At 32.9% G+C, this 15,866-nt stretch overlaps 1 long non-coding RNA gene across 1 annotated transcript; it reads left to right on the top strand.

Moving 5' to 3' along the window:
* The first annotated feature begins 1,528 nt into the window (after window positions 1-1,528).
* LOC149498452 (uncharacterized) lies at window positions 1,529-3,868 on the top strand. Its single transcript, XR_016319692.1, has 3 exons — window positions 1,529-1,970; window positions 2,789-2,854; window positions 3,697-3,868. It is a non-coding gene; the product is annotated as an uncharacterized LOC149498452 (long non-coding RNA).
* The last annotated feature ends 11,998 nt before the right edge of the window (window positions 3,869-15,866 follow it).

Raw genomic sequence — 15,866 nt, 5'->3', positions numbered from 1 at the left:
TAGTAAAATATTTCAATCATTTCATAAGTATTATTCTTATCTCCAACTACTTACACCAAAATAATTACATGCTTCACTTATATTGACAATCACATAGCTCTAACAAATGTAATAATTATACATGCCATAAATCTTAATACATGCCATAATTCTTAATTATGTAACTCTCAATCTAAACCCGAATTAGTCACTTCTGCTTTGATAGTACTCTTCAAGTCTTTATGTAACAACCACGATCTTCAACCTACGCGTGATAAAAATCGACGCGCTGAGTATAAAACTCAGTGGTGCTCATAATTCACATACTTAATAAAGTGCGATGGCAACTTACTTAAAATACAAAGTTCATAAAAGCATTGAAAATCATAGATTCAGTAAATTTCAACATCAATGCATCTTTATAGCAAAGAATAAACTTCTAATTCACACCATAAATAATTTAGTTCTAATTATCTCATAACTCCTTTACATGAACCTTCAATCACACATTATGATACTATCATGATCTTACCTGCTGTTCATTGTGTTGTATGAATGAAATCAATAAACATGTAAGAATACATAACAGTATATGTTCATTGTCTTACTTGCTATTCATTATGCTGTATGACTTATGTACTTTTAGTCACATCATATAAGTTATGATTTATAACATCTCATGACTGTATGGCTCCTTAAAGATTCAATAAATAAACTTGTAAGCATACATAGCATTATACTTTCATGATCTTACCTGATGTTCTTTATGCTGTATGAATTCTGCAACTTTGATTAAAACTTAGTGAATATCGCAACGAATAAAGAAACATATAAGCACATACATATGTAGAAATAAACATGTACTCACATATGGAATGTAAGCACACATATCATGATACTTTCATTTTACCTTGATGATCTTTCTCGCTGTTTAGTATACTGTATGATTCATGCAATGTTATGTCAAGATATCTGTATGGCTCCATAAGGTTATAGTGAAACCGAAGTGATAAGAAAAACTGTATGAAACTGGATGAAACTGTATGCTTGGCTGCTATGGCCTATATAATCATATCCACTCAACGGCCTGTAGCCGGAGTACCAAACTGTATGGGGCGCAGATCTGCTATTCTATGTCGCAACATAGCCTTATCTACGTGGTTTCTACCTAACCTCAATGGAGCATATTAATGGAATGACAATAGATAAAACAAAAGCATAGTAACTGTGTCATAATTTGCATGCTTGTGTCATGTTATTTTCACATGCTTGTGTCCTAAAATGAAACAACCCGAATTTTTATTTTCAAAGATTTTCCAATTAAATTTAATGTACCGACAGCCTGGAAATTAATATTAATATTTTAGTGCAACTATCATGAGAAACTGAACCAAAAACCGATTGAAAAAGTCGAAAAACCGTTGAAAATCGATGATTTGGGCCGAATCGAACCGAATCGAATCGGTTCGACCCAAACCATCTAGAAAATTCTCTTTTTCTTTTATCTCCAATGCTAAACTCACTCCCCCCTCACCAGCGCATCTCCACTCCATCGCCACTGCCATCACAGCACCACTGCCACTCCTCCCTCTTCTTCTTCGTCTTCTTCCTTCCTTTCTTCCTTTCTTCCCTTTTTCTTTCTTTTTCTTTCCTTGTGCCTGCGTTCTTGGCGAGACAGAGGCAACGCAGCAGAGCCGCGCGCCACTGCCACTCCGCCACCGCCCCTACTGCAGCTCGGCAACGCAACAGCTCCGCCAGCAGCTCCTCGTCTCCTCGGCCAGATCGCGTTGCTGCTTCTCTGTCGCGCTTACAGCAGCAGCACAGCCTTGTCAAGCCGTCGCTGCCACTGCAGATCGGGCCTCCGCCGACGTCACAGCAGCTCTGCCGCTGCTCCAGTGCACCTCCGGCCACCAACCTCCACCTGCTCTTCATTCCGGCACGTGTAACCTCCATTTCCGGTCAAATAATTCCAGCAGCTATATTTTTTTTAGGTATAATTAAATAGATAATTAGTTTTAGTAATTTTAGATAATTAATTTAAAAATATTTTAGTTAATTAATTTAATTCTATTAATTATAGTTAATTAAAATTTAGTTAGTTTAATTTTAATAATTTTAGTTAATCTAGTTAATGTTAGTAATATTAGTTAATTAAATTAATTTTATTATTTGTAGTTGATTAATTTAGTAATGTTAGTTAATGAAATTAATTTTTATTATTTGTAATTAATGAGTTAGTTAAGTTTAGTTAAGTTAATGTTAGTAATGTTAGTTAATTAAATTAAACTTATTACTTTGTAGTGGATTAATGTAATTAATTTAATTTGGTAAATGTGGATAGTTAATAGCTTTGTAATTTTAGTGTTGATTTAATTAAGATAGTTTAAACATAATGTTATTGTGTGGTGATATTGGGATTGATGGAGGATGGAAAATTTGATTGATTGATTGCCCGATGAATGGGCTGTGTGGTTTGGAAATATTAGATATATTGTTGATATTTTAACAGGTGGATAGTCCAATTTTTAGGGGAAATGCTGCCGAAATTTCGGTAGAAAATAAAATAAATTTTAATAGAAAATAAAATAAATTTTAATAGAAAATAAAATAAGAAATAAAATATAATTCAAACGAAAACAAATAAAATAGAGTTAGATAGAAAGATAAAATTTTAGTACAAAAAAGAAATTAGATATCGAGATTAAATTACGTAGAAAAATTTAGAATATAAAATAAAATTCTTAGAAGGGTAAGGAGATATTTTGTCTGATAGAATTATTTCTTTTTGTGTCATTCTTACTTTGCTTAGATCGCCCGGGTCCATCTAGTGCTCCTCCAGGACAGAATCAAAGCTAGAACTTCGCTCTCCATCACTGTGAGTAATAATAAATAATGCATATCACCACTGCATTTGCATATCATTTATTTATAAACATTATATTTTTTATTTACATGTTTACAATATATTATAAGTATTTTATCATATATGTTATGTTACGATCACTATAATTATACTTATATATAATTGTGCATTTGGATGAAATTGGTGTATTATGATGAATGAAATGTCTGATTATTTGTGCTGTGACTATACTGTGATTTGTTTGTGTGGAATTGGGATGAAGTGGGTCACCATGGGTTTGTGAGACCGTTACCGTTATATGGATCCTGATTCTGATTACTGTTAGCCGGGTAAATGGGAGATCGGCGCCCCCATGTGCACCTACCGTTACCGTTACCGTTAACCACAGGTTGGCTTCTTTATTGGGCGCACCGGATAATCTAGATTTGATCGCAGCCAGCAGGGTGGCCACCTGTTGTGAGCGCCTGATGATCTAGATTTGATGGAGACGACCGGGTTGCCTCCTGTTGGTATGGAAAAGAAAAGAGAGAATGCAAAAACAATGAGAGGGCTGGTTAAGTGAGGATTAGACCGGTCGGCCAGTATGGGGGATCGGCTCCCTGGTGCACATGTGAGAGGATGAGCCATGTGGGAGGACGGCTCATCGGGGGTTCGGTGACTCCACTGACTAATTTCCACGTGATGTGATTATTTGAAGGTGATATTGTTTGTGGGTGCTGATGTGATGCCATATGATTGATTGTTGGGTGTTCATTCAGTATACTAGGGTGCATTTTGCTTGATTGTATGTGGTGTGTATTATTTATTATTATTCACTGAGTTGCAAAACTCACCCCCCCCAATAAACCTCTCAGGTATCTGGAAGCAGCGGATTCAACTGAAGCTCTGCAATCTTCTCCGCAGAGTTATAAATGTAAACTTTATATTTCTGTTATTTAATTTTGGATGTATAAATTATTCTATTATCAGATTATTTTTGAACTCCGCAGTTATAGGATTGTGTATTTAAATTGGGCCTTATTGTTAGCACTACGCTATAACTTAATTATTGTGTAATTAACTGTAGGTAAACCAATAAGCCCTTATTATGATTACGAGTTATTATGAATAGGCCCTGGTTAAATTTTATGTATTATTTGATATTGGGTCAGATGTTTGAAAATTTTATAGAACTTATATCTTAAGTCATATGGGCTTACTGTTTTGTTGAAATTAGGAGAATCATGTAGACAGATTGAATAATTTAGGCTTACTACGGGCCTCGGGGGCCTTAAGCTTACCTGGGCCCTAGTGCCGGTCCGGCCCACGGAAACGGGTCGTGACAAAGGTGGTATCAGAGCAAAAGTTCATAAGTCTAGATGTAACTACGGAGTAAATTCCTGTCATGTCTTGACATAGTCTTCCTTGCTTACCCCTTCAGCGTTGTTCGCAACCAGATTAAAGTCAAGTTGTTTAATGATTTAAAATTTGTATCCTTGTTCTTTAGAGAGGTGATTTGGTTACTGATGCTAAGGGGATGGTTTAAACAAAAATCCTTATATGGAATAAATAATATTCATATATAATTTAAGTATGTAAGAAGATAAGTTCTATATGATTAATAAGTTGAAGTTAAATGATAAAAGTATACTATTTTTATTTAATACGTGTTGAATATGAAATATATGTTTAAGAATGCATGAATGTTTGTATATGTGTGCCTGCGGAATTGAGAATGAGTTGCTAATTATTTAATAAGAGAACTAAATGATTTGAATTTGAGGACATTAGAATCTATTTAATTAGAGTATTGAATTAGTGTATGTATTTGATGAAATTTACATGATGTTGGTTAGTAGAATTTCTTATAATTATTGAGATAAATATTTTTCTTGATGGAATGGATATACATGATTTTTATAAGGTTTGAATATTGAAGGATTTGGTGTGATTTGCTATAATAATTGGTGATGAGTATTTCTCATGATGAATAATACTGGTGGAATTACTATATGAAGTGAGTTTTATTTATGAGTAATGATTGCTTGGTAGAGTAAAGTGTATTGTTGTATTCTGCAACTATTTCTTTTGGTGTGTGAATATAGGAAATAATATAAATTATTGTGGTTATAAGAAAAGTAAATTGTGATTTTTAGTAAGAGATAAAGTACTCTAATCTTTATGTACTTAGTGATGGATATTGTGTGGATTGTGGCATCTTATGGTTTAATATGGTATAAATAAGAATTAAATCTAGTGGTATTTCGTCTTTTGATGTTATATGAATGAATTAGATAAATAAGGATGGATCTAGTCCTGTTATTGTATAGATATTAAGAAAAGAATCAATTACAGAAACGTGAAGAGTATAAATTAGTATGATTTAAATGAGGATAGCCAGTATTTAGAGGTTTAATAAATCAGGGATTATGGGTAACAAGATTCAATGAAAATGGGAATAATGATACATCAGCGGATTTAAGATAAAGACTTCTATATTTTGGGATTTCATGAGTGTAGAAAAATTGTGGTTTACAAGTCATGAAAGAGTGATGGATCCATGTGTGATATAACTAAAATCCTAGTACATGTAGGATGTTTAATAAGCCAGACTAAGCTTATGGACCAAGTATAATAAAAATCAAAGTAAAAGATAGCAAAGGAAATTAGTGGTTTTGGGATTGAAATGCTATTATATTAGGTGATAATTATATTAGAAAAATTATAGCTTGAATAGTAATTTTATGCTGTAAATAAATTTAAGATTTATGAAAATTTAGAAAGTTAAGATGCTTTAGAATAAGTAGATAAGAATATGTAGTTAAACAAAAAGAAGTGAAATATTATTAAAGGTAGAATGATGGAACATGTATACTATTGAAGGTAGGAAGGAAAATGGCTTTGAGGTTTAAAATAATTGTCACTGTCGGTGAGAATTCTAATAGAATATTAAATAAATAATGGATAATGTTATAACCAAACTTATGAGTTGAGTTAATCGGTCTTTGCGAGGTGAGTTTCGAGAATTTAATGGATCATAAATAGTAAATTTAGAATCTAAAAAGAGATCAAATTTAGGAAGCTATTGAATGTCTTGTGATAAACAAATAGATAACTGAGTCGAGGATTGTAATCCCGATGACGAAAGAACTTAGTACTTATATTCAGAAAGAAAGATAGATTTTCTACTTGAGAGAAAGAGATAAGAAAATTTTGACTTCTGTAATTTGATAAGTGTATTATGTTTTGTGAGTTATATTAATTGAACCCATATATTGAGCTTATAAATGTATCATGTACAAGCGATATGTGTTATTAATAGTAATAACTGGGAATAAGAGTTGATAAAAGGTCATGGGATATAGCTTGAGATGACAATGAATGTGAATAAATGTAACTTGTTGGTGGAAAGTACATACATAAGGACTTTCTATTACTTAGTGCATATTTTGAAAGTTATTTATTTTATTGAATGGAGAAGAAAAGTTAATAATTATGACCCTCGTAGAACATAAAGGTATTTGGAATATTGGCATTTGGTAACAAACTAGCTGGGTTTTAATTTACTATTCGTTTGGAATAGTGAAACTTGGTATAAGAAATAAATAGGTGAATTTGGGATAGTTTTAACAATTTTAGTGAAGAGACTACATGCTAATATTTGAAGACTGATAATATAAGTTATAAGATTATTGGATGTGATAACTAGATAAGATTATATCTTAATTATCTTGGAGTGCCACTTCATGTGTGTCAATTAGATTATTAATCAATGGAAATTGCTCATGGAATGATTGAGATACCAATTAGGATGAGAATTAATAAGACATGAAGTGGAGTCAGTGTAAACCTGTTTTGAATTCCTTAGTAATCGATGCAATTGCGGATAAATGAATAAAATTGTTATAAATAGCAGTTTGCGATATAACTTGCGGTTTAAAGGAATACTTAATTAGCTAGGTCAATTCGAAGACTGGTACATTGTAACTCTGATGTTAAAGGATTCAATGAGGTATTAACCTTGTTTAGAGTACAGGATATAGAGAGAACATAATTAAGGTTGAGGATATTCCTAGATCGTATTAGGAATAAATTTTACAAAATTTGGAGGTGATAGACTTGGAGAAAAGGAATAACTCAATGATATTATTATCTGAATATTCATAGGCACTCATGGAATTAAGAATAAACATAAAACAAAGGACATAGTTTAATCAAGAGTTGGATTATAGGTTTAACATCCTTAATCTCTTACTTAAACTAGAGCAAAAGGCGTTACTTGTTTAGGATTCTTGATCTCTAAATACGTAAACTTAGGTCTAAAAGATTGATTAAGGATAGAAGAAATAGATAAGTTGAATATAAACTACGGTTTGGAGAATTTTACATCTTGATTGTAGGCTGGATTTCTTTATGGAAGTGAGTATAATAGAATGGCGTTCACAAATTCTAGAAAATAAATTAAGAATTATCCGGCACGACGACATCTAACTTAGCTAGTTGCATAAGTTTTAGTCATAATTAGTTAAGAAACGGTATGGTATGACAAATTGAAAAAAAAAAAAAGAAATTGAGAAGTTGAAACTAAAATAGGGACTTGACTGTGAATTTAAAATTCTCTATATAGTTGAAGTACTATATGTTTTTATGGGATTCTTATTAGTAGGATTTGAAAGGAGATTATATATCTTTCGTTGGAAAATGGTTAAGTTGATAAATATGTGATGAGATTGGGATAGAAGTCAGGATCTCTTATCAGTTGATAGCAATTAGCTAGAGAAATGTTATGATTCTGCTTGAAATAAGCTTGTAGTAGTGCCATGAATTTGTTCTCTTTAATTGGAAAGGATCGAATGGTACTTAATGGTAGAACTTGATAATAATAATAAGGATTCTAAATTGGGATAGTAGTAAATTTGATTGAATATGTGGATTCTTGTATCAGGAAGATTAAATACTTGATTTGTGTATGAGCTTCTTATGGAATGATGATCATTGCCTTACTTACTCTTGTCGGTTGTAATTGTCACATATATGGGTGTGCATTCCATGTGCCATGATCCGTTAGTTTGTTTGCTTTGTTCCTTTAAAAATAGTAAAATGCATTTAGTGTAGTTGTATCTCTAAATAATTTTCTAAATTAACACTTTGGTCCTTTTACTTTTAAAAAGTTATTATCACATCCCTAATTTTTACTTGAATTAATTATTGAATTCTTATGTTTAAAAACTCAATTCTTTACTGTTAGTCATACTCATTTTCAGACGGAATACGTCCACTTTTTAACCAGAAAACTTAATAGAAGGAAAATATTAATTAAGAATATATGGAGCATAAATCCCGGCACGACGGTTAATTATCATAAATTAATATTTAATTTTAAAGCATGTTATAATCATGGAATTTAGTGTTACATGATAATTCATATTTATTAACTTTCATCCATGATAATTTCAGCCCATAAATAGCATTATGAATATTATTCTAACACTAACATGCATATATAATTATGCAAGAAATCATAATAGTATTTATATATTTTGGTCTAATATAGTTATGTTAAAATATTTATTATCGGATGATTATTTTTTCACTTACATGAAATTGAAAATCCATGCATGTACATTTATGCTTGTGTTGAAATAGTACAAAATGCTATGCAATTAACATAGATGTAGCACCTATAATGATTTTTTTTTTTTTTAAAAAAAAAAACAAGTTATAGGAATATAGTTCATGAAGATTTAAAAAAAAAAAAAAAAAGCTTGCGTGGGCAAACAATGTTATTATATTTATTATTCTGTGAAAAAAAAATATAGTCAATATGAAAAGAAAATTTTGAGAATTTCAAAGTGAAAATTTTCTTTTTATTATTATTATTATTATTATTCAACAAAGTAAACAAATTTGACATTAAAATTTTGTACTTGTAGTAATAGAGTAATAATATAACAATAAATTCGTAGAATAAATTTATAGGATTATAACTTATTAGTAATAATAGTGGTGATGGTGATAAGTACATTTTTTTTTTTTTGGAAAATTATATAATAGGCACATTTTAACAAAAAAAGAAAGAAAAAAAAATGAAGAATGTATTATAGTCATGTTGAATGTTGAAAGTTTTGGCCTAATTGGCCCATTGTAAAAAAAAAAAACAAAGGGTTTTACTAAGAGTTGCTATTACTAAGTGCAAAAGTAGAAAATGGCTCAATGGTAAATTGTCACGACCCGTTTCCGTGGACCGGACCGGCACTAGAGCCCAAGTAAGCTTAAGGCCCCCGAGGCCCGTAGTAAGCCTGGAACACTAAAAATTTATTATCTCAATATAATATTAAACATTCCACAGTTTGGGCCCAATTAACAATTCACCACATTTTTAATATGGGCTCACATAATTATATTGTCTATGTTAATACACGACTAATTGTATACAATTTCTACAACTACGGGTCACTAACTAATAGATATACATAGAGTTTTATACATCTAGATACATAGCAAAATATTTATTGGTCTAGGAAAATTTTCTTTCTAATTCTGCGACGAAGGAACATAGCTTGACCGAATTAAAGAGAAATTTACTTCCTGAAAAATTAAACAAGATATGTGACCTTTCTAAGGAGTAACTATTATTGCACAACACACACATTCACACAAATGTATAAATATATATATCATTCTAGTCATCCGACTAGTTATATGCTCACGCAGCCAGTCACACAAATGACATGTCACCAGCACTCACAAACAATATCACCTTCAAATAATCACATCACGTGGAAATTAGTCAGTGGCACCACCTGAAACCCCAACGAGCCGTTCTCACACATGGCTCGCCCTCTCATACATGTGCACCAGGGAGCCGATCCCCCATACGGCCAACTGGTCTAATCCTCACTGACCAGTCCTCTCATTGTTTTTCCATTCTCTCTCTTCTTTTCCATACCAACAGGAGGCAACCCGGTGGTCTCCATCCAATCTAGATCATCAAGTGCTCACAACAGGAGGCCACCCTGCGGGCTACAATCAAATCTAGATTATCAGGTGCGCAACAACAAGAGGCCATCCTGTGGTTCTATATAACCCATATCATCAGGTGCACACGGGGGCGCCGATCTCCCATTTTCCCGGCCGACGGTCAAATATCATATCATAATCAGGATCCATATCACAGACCGTCCTTACAAACCCATGGTGGTCCACTTCATCCCAATTCCACACAAACAAGGCATAGTATATTCATAGCACAAGTAATCAAACATTTCAATTAGATGCAGACATATTGATCAATTGAACATCGTAATGCAATGCACCATTAGACATCCATTTCTCAAATGCAATTGAATAATTAAATAAATACTATTAGCAATAAACAACAATAATAAAATAAACAACAATATTAACAATAATAATGAAAATAAATAAATAAATATGTAAATAATTAAATGAATAATAAAGTAATAAATAATCAAAGCACTATATTTATTATGTACCAAATTATAGAACTAATCTAAATAAACTTATTATTTATGTTGTTAATTAAAATTTAGTCTAAGTTCTATCGAAATTTCGGCAGCACCTCCCCTAAAAATTGGACTATCTACCTGCTCAAATATCACAATATTATATATATATATATATATATATATATATATATATATATATCAATCAATACACACAGCCCATCCGTCGGGCAATCAACAATTTAAGTCCCATCCTCCTTTCAGTACAAGTATGTCAACGTCCACTAAATAAATCTACAAATTTTAATAACCTCCAACATGTTCCAATGATATTATTAATTGTCCCCTAACTAATTATCAAATAATTGTACACCTTATAAATAGAACTTGCATCGATAAGTCAAATTCTAAGCTATCCACTAAAATTCAATGCTAACCTAAATAAAAAATATTCAAAGCATATATATCTATTAAGTAACTTGATTCACTCCTAAACATAGGCTTATTAAATTTCCTTTGTGTTGGCATAGAAATATAATTTCTAATTATGGCAAGGTCTACAATCAAACTATTCATTAACATATTAACTGATATACAATGGCACTAGCTTCATCTTAGCTGCTGCTTATAAGAACAACAGGTCATACTTTACCCAAATTTACATAATATATTCTACGCAACTCATATCATCCAATTAACGATATCATATATAAAACAAATTACACTAATAATCCTTAATTAACATTCAATTACATATTACTTAATAATATTAACCCTTATTAGTATTAACTTCATAGAAACTAAAACATCCTAATTATTATAAAATTCATCCATATAACTCGTTTTGAATACTAACCAGATTTAATTACTTTGCTAACTAACTGTAATACCCCGAATTTTTATTTTCAAAACTTTCGAATTTTTATTAAATCAAAAATCAGAAATTTTGTCCGTGTAGGCTGCAAATGTAAAACAGGCTCAATTCGAGCCCAAATTTTCAAACTGGGCCCAAGCCCAAAAAATCGAAAACCACAAGAATAATCCGAGAACCAAGTGAAAACCCTGCAAACCGAGCAAGAATCGAGCCAAATCGTTGAATCAGACCAAACCGGTTCGAATCGAACCTGAATGATCTAGAAACCGACCTACTTTCTCTCTTTCTTTTTCTCTCCTTTCTTCTTCTTCCAGCAGCGTCGACCCACCCTCCCCTTCTCCTCCTCTCGTTTTTTTTTTCGACCGCCTGAGACCAGTGCCTCCTCGCCGTCGCCTCCTCGCCGCAGCAGTTCCGGCATTCCTTTCTCTCCCTCATTTCGTTTCTGGCGAACGCAGTTATCACAGGAGACTCGATCGGGAAGTAGCGTCGCATCTCACTCGACCGGCGACTCCAGTCTCTCTCTCTCGACGAAGAAACTCCGATTTCTCTCCTTCACTCTCTCCTTCACGTTTCGGCTGGCGCAGTGAACCAAAAAGCTGCGATCGCAACTCGCAGTAGGTACGCAGTTGCGTTATCTGCTCTCCTCTTCGATTTTCCGGCAAGACCCGCCACCAGCTAGCAGAACCAGCTCCGCCCTCGCTGTCATCTCTTGACCCCACGTCACTGTTCCTTCCTCCGGCCAAATTAGCGACGGCAGAATCGGACTTCGATCATTGGAGCTGTTTCCGGTCACTTTTATCCAAAATATTCAGTTTTTCGGCATTTTCGCAACTGGGTAAGCGATTTCCAACCTTTCTTTTAGTAATGTATGTTGTTTTTCGAATTTGATAGAAGGATTGAGCATAAATCAAAGTTTATGAAGGGATTTCCATTTCTAGCTTTTATTCATGCTATTTTATTAGAGAAATTTAATTCTTCATACTAAATTTAGGCTATAACTAATTTAATGAGCAATTTAGTACAATTAGGATTAACTCTCAAGTAATGTTAAAATTTACTTAGATTATTATTGCTATGAATCATGATATTGGAGGAAAAACTAGGTGCTAAGCTAATGTTGACCAAAATTCTAGGAGAAGGATTTAAATTGTTATGCAATTGAAGCTATGAGTTGAATCCTTATAAAGTAAAGGTTAGATTATTGTTACAATTGCTTCCGCATTATTCTATTACTTAAACCTTGAGAATTGATGCGATAACTAAATTTCTTGCCGAATGGTGATATTGTTATTTAAAGGAGGACGGGTATTCGATTTGATTGATTGCCCGACGGATGGGCTGTGTGTATTAATATATATATATATACATAATATTATTGTGATATTTAAATAGGTAGATAGTCCTATTTTTAGGGGAGATGCTGCCGAAATTTCAATAGAACCTAGACTAGTTTTAATTAATGACATAATTAATAAGTTCATTTAGATTAATTCTATAACTTGGTACGTAATAAATAGAGTGCTCTGATTATTTATTATCTTTATTACTCATTTAATTATTTACATATTCATTTATTTATTTTCATTATTATTGTTATTATTGTTATTTATTTTATTATTGTTGTTTATTGTTAATACTATTTATTTATTTATCTATTTGCATTGATTTTGGATGTTTAATTGTGCATTACATTACGATGTCTAATTGATTAATATGTCTGCATTCGATTGCAATGTTTGAATAATTGTGTTGTGATATTGCTGTGCTTTGCTTGTGTGGAATTGGGATGAAGTGGGTCACCATGGGTTTGTGAGACCGTTACCGTTATATGGATCCTGATTACCGTTACCGTTATATATCGTTACTGTTATATGGATCCATTACCGTTAGCCGGGTAAATGGGAGATCGGCGCCCCCGTGTGCACCTACCGTTACCGTTACCGTTAACCACGGGTTGGCTTCTGGTCGTTGCGCACCGGACAGTCTAGATTTGATCGCAGCCCGCAGGGTGGCCTCCTGTTGTGAGCGCTTGATGATCTAGATTGGATGGAGACCACCGGGTTGCCTCCTGTTGGTATGAAAAAGAAAAGAGAGAATGGAAAAACAATGAGAGGGCTGGTCAAGTGAGGATTAGACCGGTCGGCCAGTATGGGGGATCGGCTCCCTGGTGCACACGTGAGAGGATGGGCCATGTGAGAGGACGGCTCATCGGGGGTTCGGTGACTCCACTGACTAATTTCCACGTGATGTGATTATTTGAAGGTGATATTGTTTGTGAGTGCTGGTGACATGCCATTTGTGTGATTGACTGCGTGAGCATATAACTAGTCGGATGACTAGATTGATATGTTTACACATTTGTGTGACTGCGTGTGTTGTGCAATAATTATTACTCCTTAGAAAACTCACATGTCTTGTTTGATTTTTTTCAGGAAGTAAGTTTCTCTTTAATTCGGTTTAAGCTATGTTTCTTCGCCGCAGGGCTATAAAGAAGTTTTCCTAGTTTCATAATTATTTTGCTATGTAACTATATGTATTAGAAGCTATGTATATCAAACGGTGACTCCGCAGTTGTAGAATTTACATACATTTAGTCGTGTAGTAATACAGATGAAGTAAATTCTGTTAGCCCATATTAGAAAGGTGTTGTATTGTAAATGGGGCTCGAACTGTGAAATGTTGAATATGATAGATTTGAGCCGTATAATAAAATCTTGAGGTATATTCTTCATATTAATATGGGCTGCATGTTTGAAATTTATCTTGAGATAATAGATTTTAGTGATTCAGGCTTACTACGGGCCTCGGGGGCCTTAAGCTTACCTGGGCCCTAGTGCCGGTCCGGCCCATGGAAACGGGTTGTGACACTAACTAATTAGACCTTTCTAAGATTGTATACGTTAATCAAACATATACGTCAATCCACAGATTTAATATCAATTGAGGTCAGATAGTAAAACTAATTATATATTCATACTCTACACGAAAAATGCAAGGTTCTGCCCCTCGGCAACTCCGGTCACCGGAGCCACCGCTGTCGCCGCCGTCTACGGTGGCCGGAGGTACCTTGGTTCCTGAATCTTGCAATTCTTACGCCAAGACGCAGCAAATTTCATATGGAACTCACTTCTATAGCCAACTACCACAAATTATGTCAATATCCAACAAAATCCCAATTTTTATTCTTAAATCCCTAAGTCCCATTTTGATCAATTCTTGCGATAAATCGCCTAATCTATACGAATGATTTCTAAAGGAGTGAAATGGGAGGACAATCAACTTACCTCATTGGAGATCATCGTCGGAGTTGCTCGGAGGGAAGGACGGAGACGCGACTGTCTCGATTGCGTTGAGGTCCCAGCTTCGCTGTGACTCTTGCGCTCACCAGAAACGGAAACGGAGAGAAGGGAAGGAAGGCGGCTGCTGCGGCGAGGAGTCGACGGCGAGGAGGCGCGATGCGGGTCTCTGGTTGTCGGAAAAACGAGAGGAGATGAAGGGCGAGGGTGAGATCGACGCTGGAGCAAGAAGAAGAAAGAAGAGGAAAAGAAAGAAAGAAAGTGGGTCGATTTCTAGATCATTCCGGTTCGATTCGAACCGGTTTGGTCTGATTCGATTTTTTTTTGGCTCGATTTGCAGATTTTCTAATCCGATTTGATTTATTTTGGTTCTAGAATAATTCCTCAATTTACTAAATAGTCATAATAATAATAATAATAATAATAATAATAATATTAGATTTTTAGAATAATTAATTTATATAGTAATCACACACATATACATATACATTTTTAATAATTTAATAATTAGTGCTCCATATTTACTCTTAAAAAATTTCTAGAGATTCTCCACTCGGCAAATATTTAATAATATGTTTTGGGCTTGAGCCCAACTCCGTAAACTTGGGCTCTTATTAGAATTAAACAGTATTTGCAGTCCGGACAGTCGAAAATTCAGACTTTTGATTTAATAATAATTCAAAAGTTTCGAAAATAAAAATTAAGGGTGTTTCATAAATATATTATTATTGCAACAGTAAATCATTCACACCTTTTAGATACATACGAGCATAAATCCTCGCACGAGGTGTTGGTTAATTATCATAAACTAATATTTGTAAATTTAATTTTAAAGTGTATTATAATCATAAAATTTAATACTGAATGATAATTCATATTTATTAACTTCATCTATGATAATTTCAACTCATAAATAGCATTATGAATATTATACTAACAGTAACATGCATATATAATTATGTAAAAAATCATAATAGTATTCATACATTTTGGTCTAATATAGTTTGATTAAAATATATGTCATTGAATGATTATGTTTTTTCAATTAAATGAAATTGAAAATCTATGCATGTACGTTTATGCATGTGTTGAATTAATATAAATATACAATATACATAGCATGTAACACGTATAAGATGTTTTTTTTTTTTTTAAAAAAAAAGTGATAGGAATATAGTTAAAGAAGATAAAAAAATAAAAAAATTACATAGGCAAATAATGTTGTTATATTTATTATTGGTGTGAAAAAAAAATTAAATATAGTCAATAAGAAAAGAAAATTATTTGAGAATTTCAAAGTGATATTTTTCTTATTACGATTATTATTATATTATTATTATTATTATTATTATATATAATTCAACAAAGTAAATAAATTTGCCATTAAAATTTTGTACTAATAGAGTAAT

The sequence above is a fragment of the Jatropha curcas genome, chromosome 2, assembly GCF_041381405.1.
Source record: "Jatropha curcas cultivar XTBG-Jc1 chromosome 2, XTBG_Jcur_1.0, whole genome shotgun sequence".
In the NCBI taxonomy this organism is placed as follows: Eukaryota; Viridiplantae; Streptophyta; class Magnoliopsida; order Malpighiales; family Euphorbiaceae; genus Jatropha; species Jatropha curcas.
The sequence above is the reverse complement of the archived record's forward strand: the minus strand, read 5'-3'. Positions and strand labels throughout refer to the sequence as shown.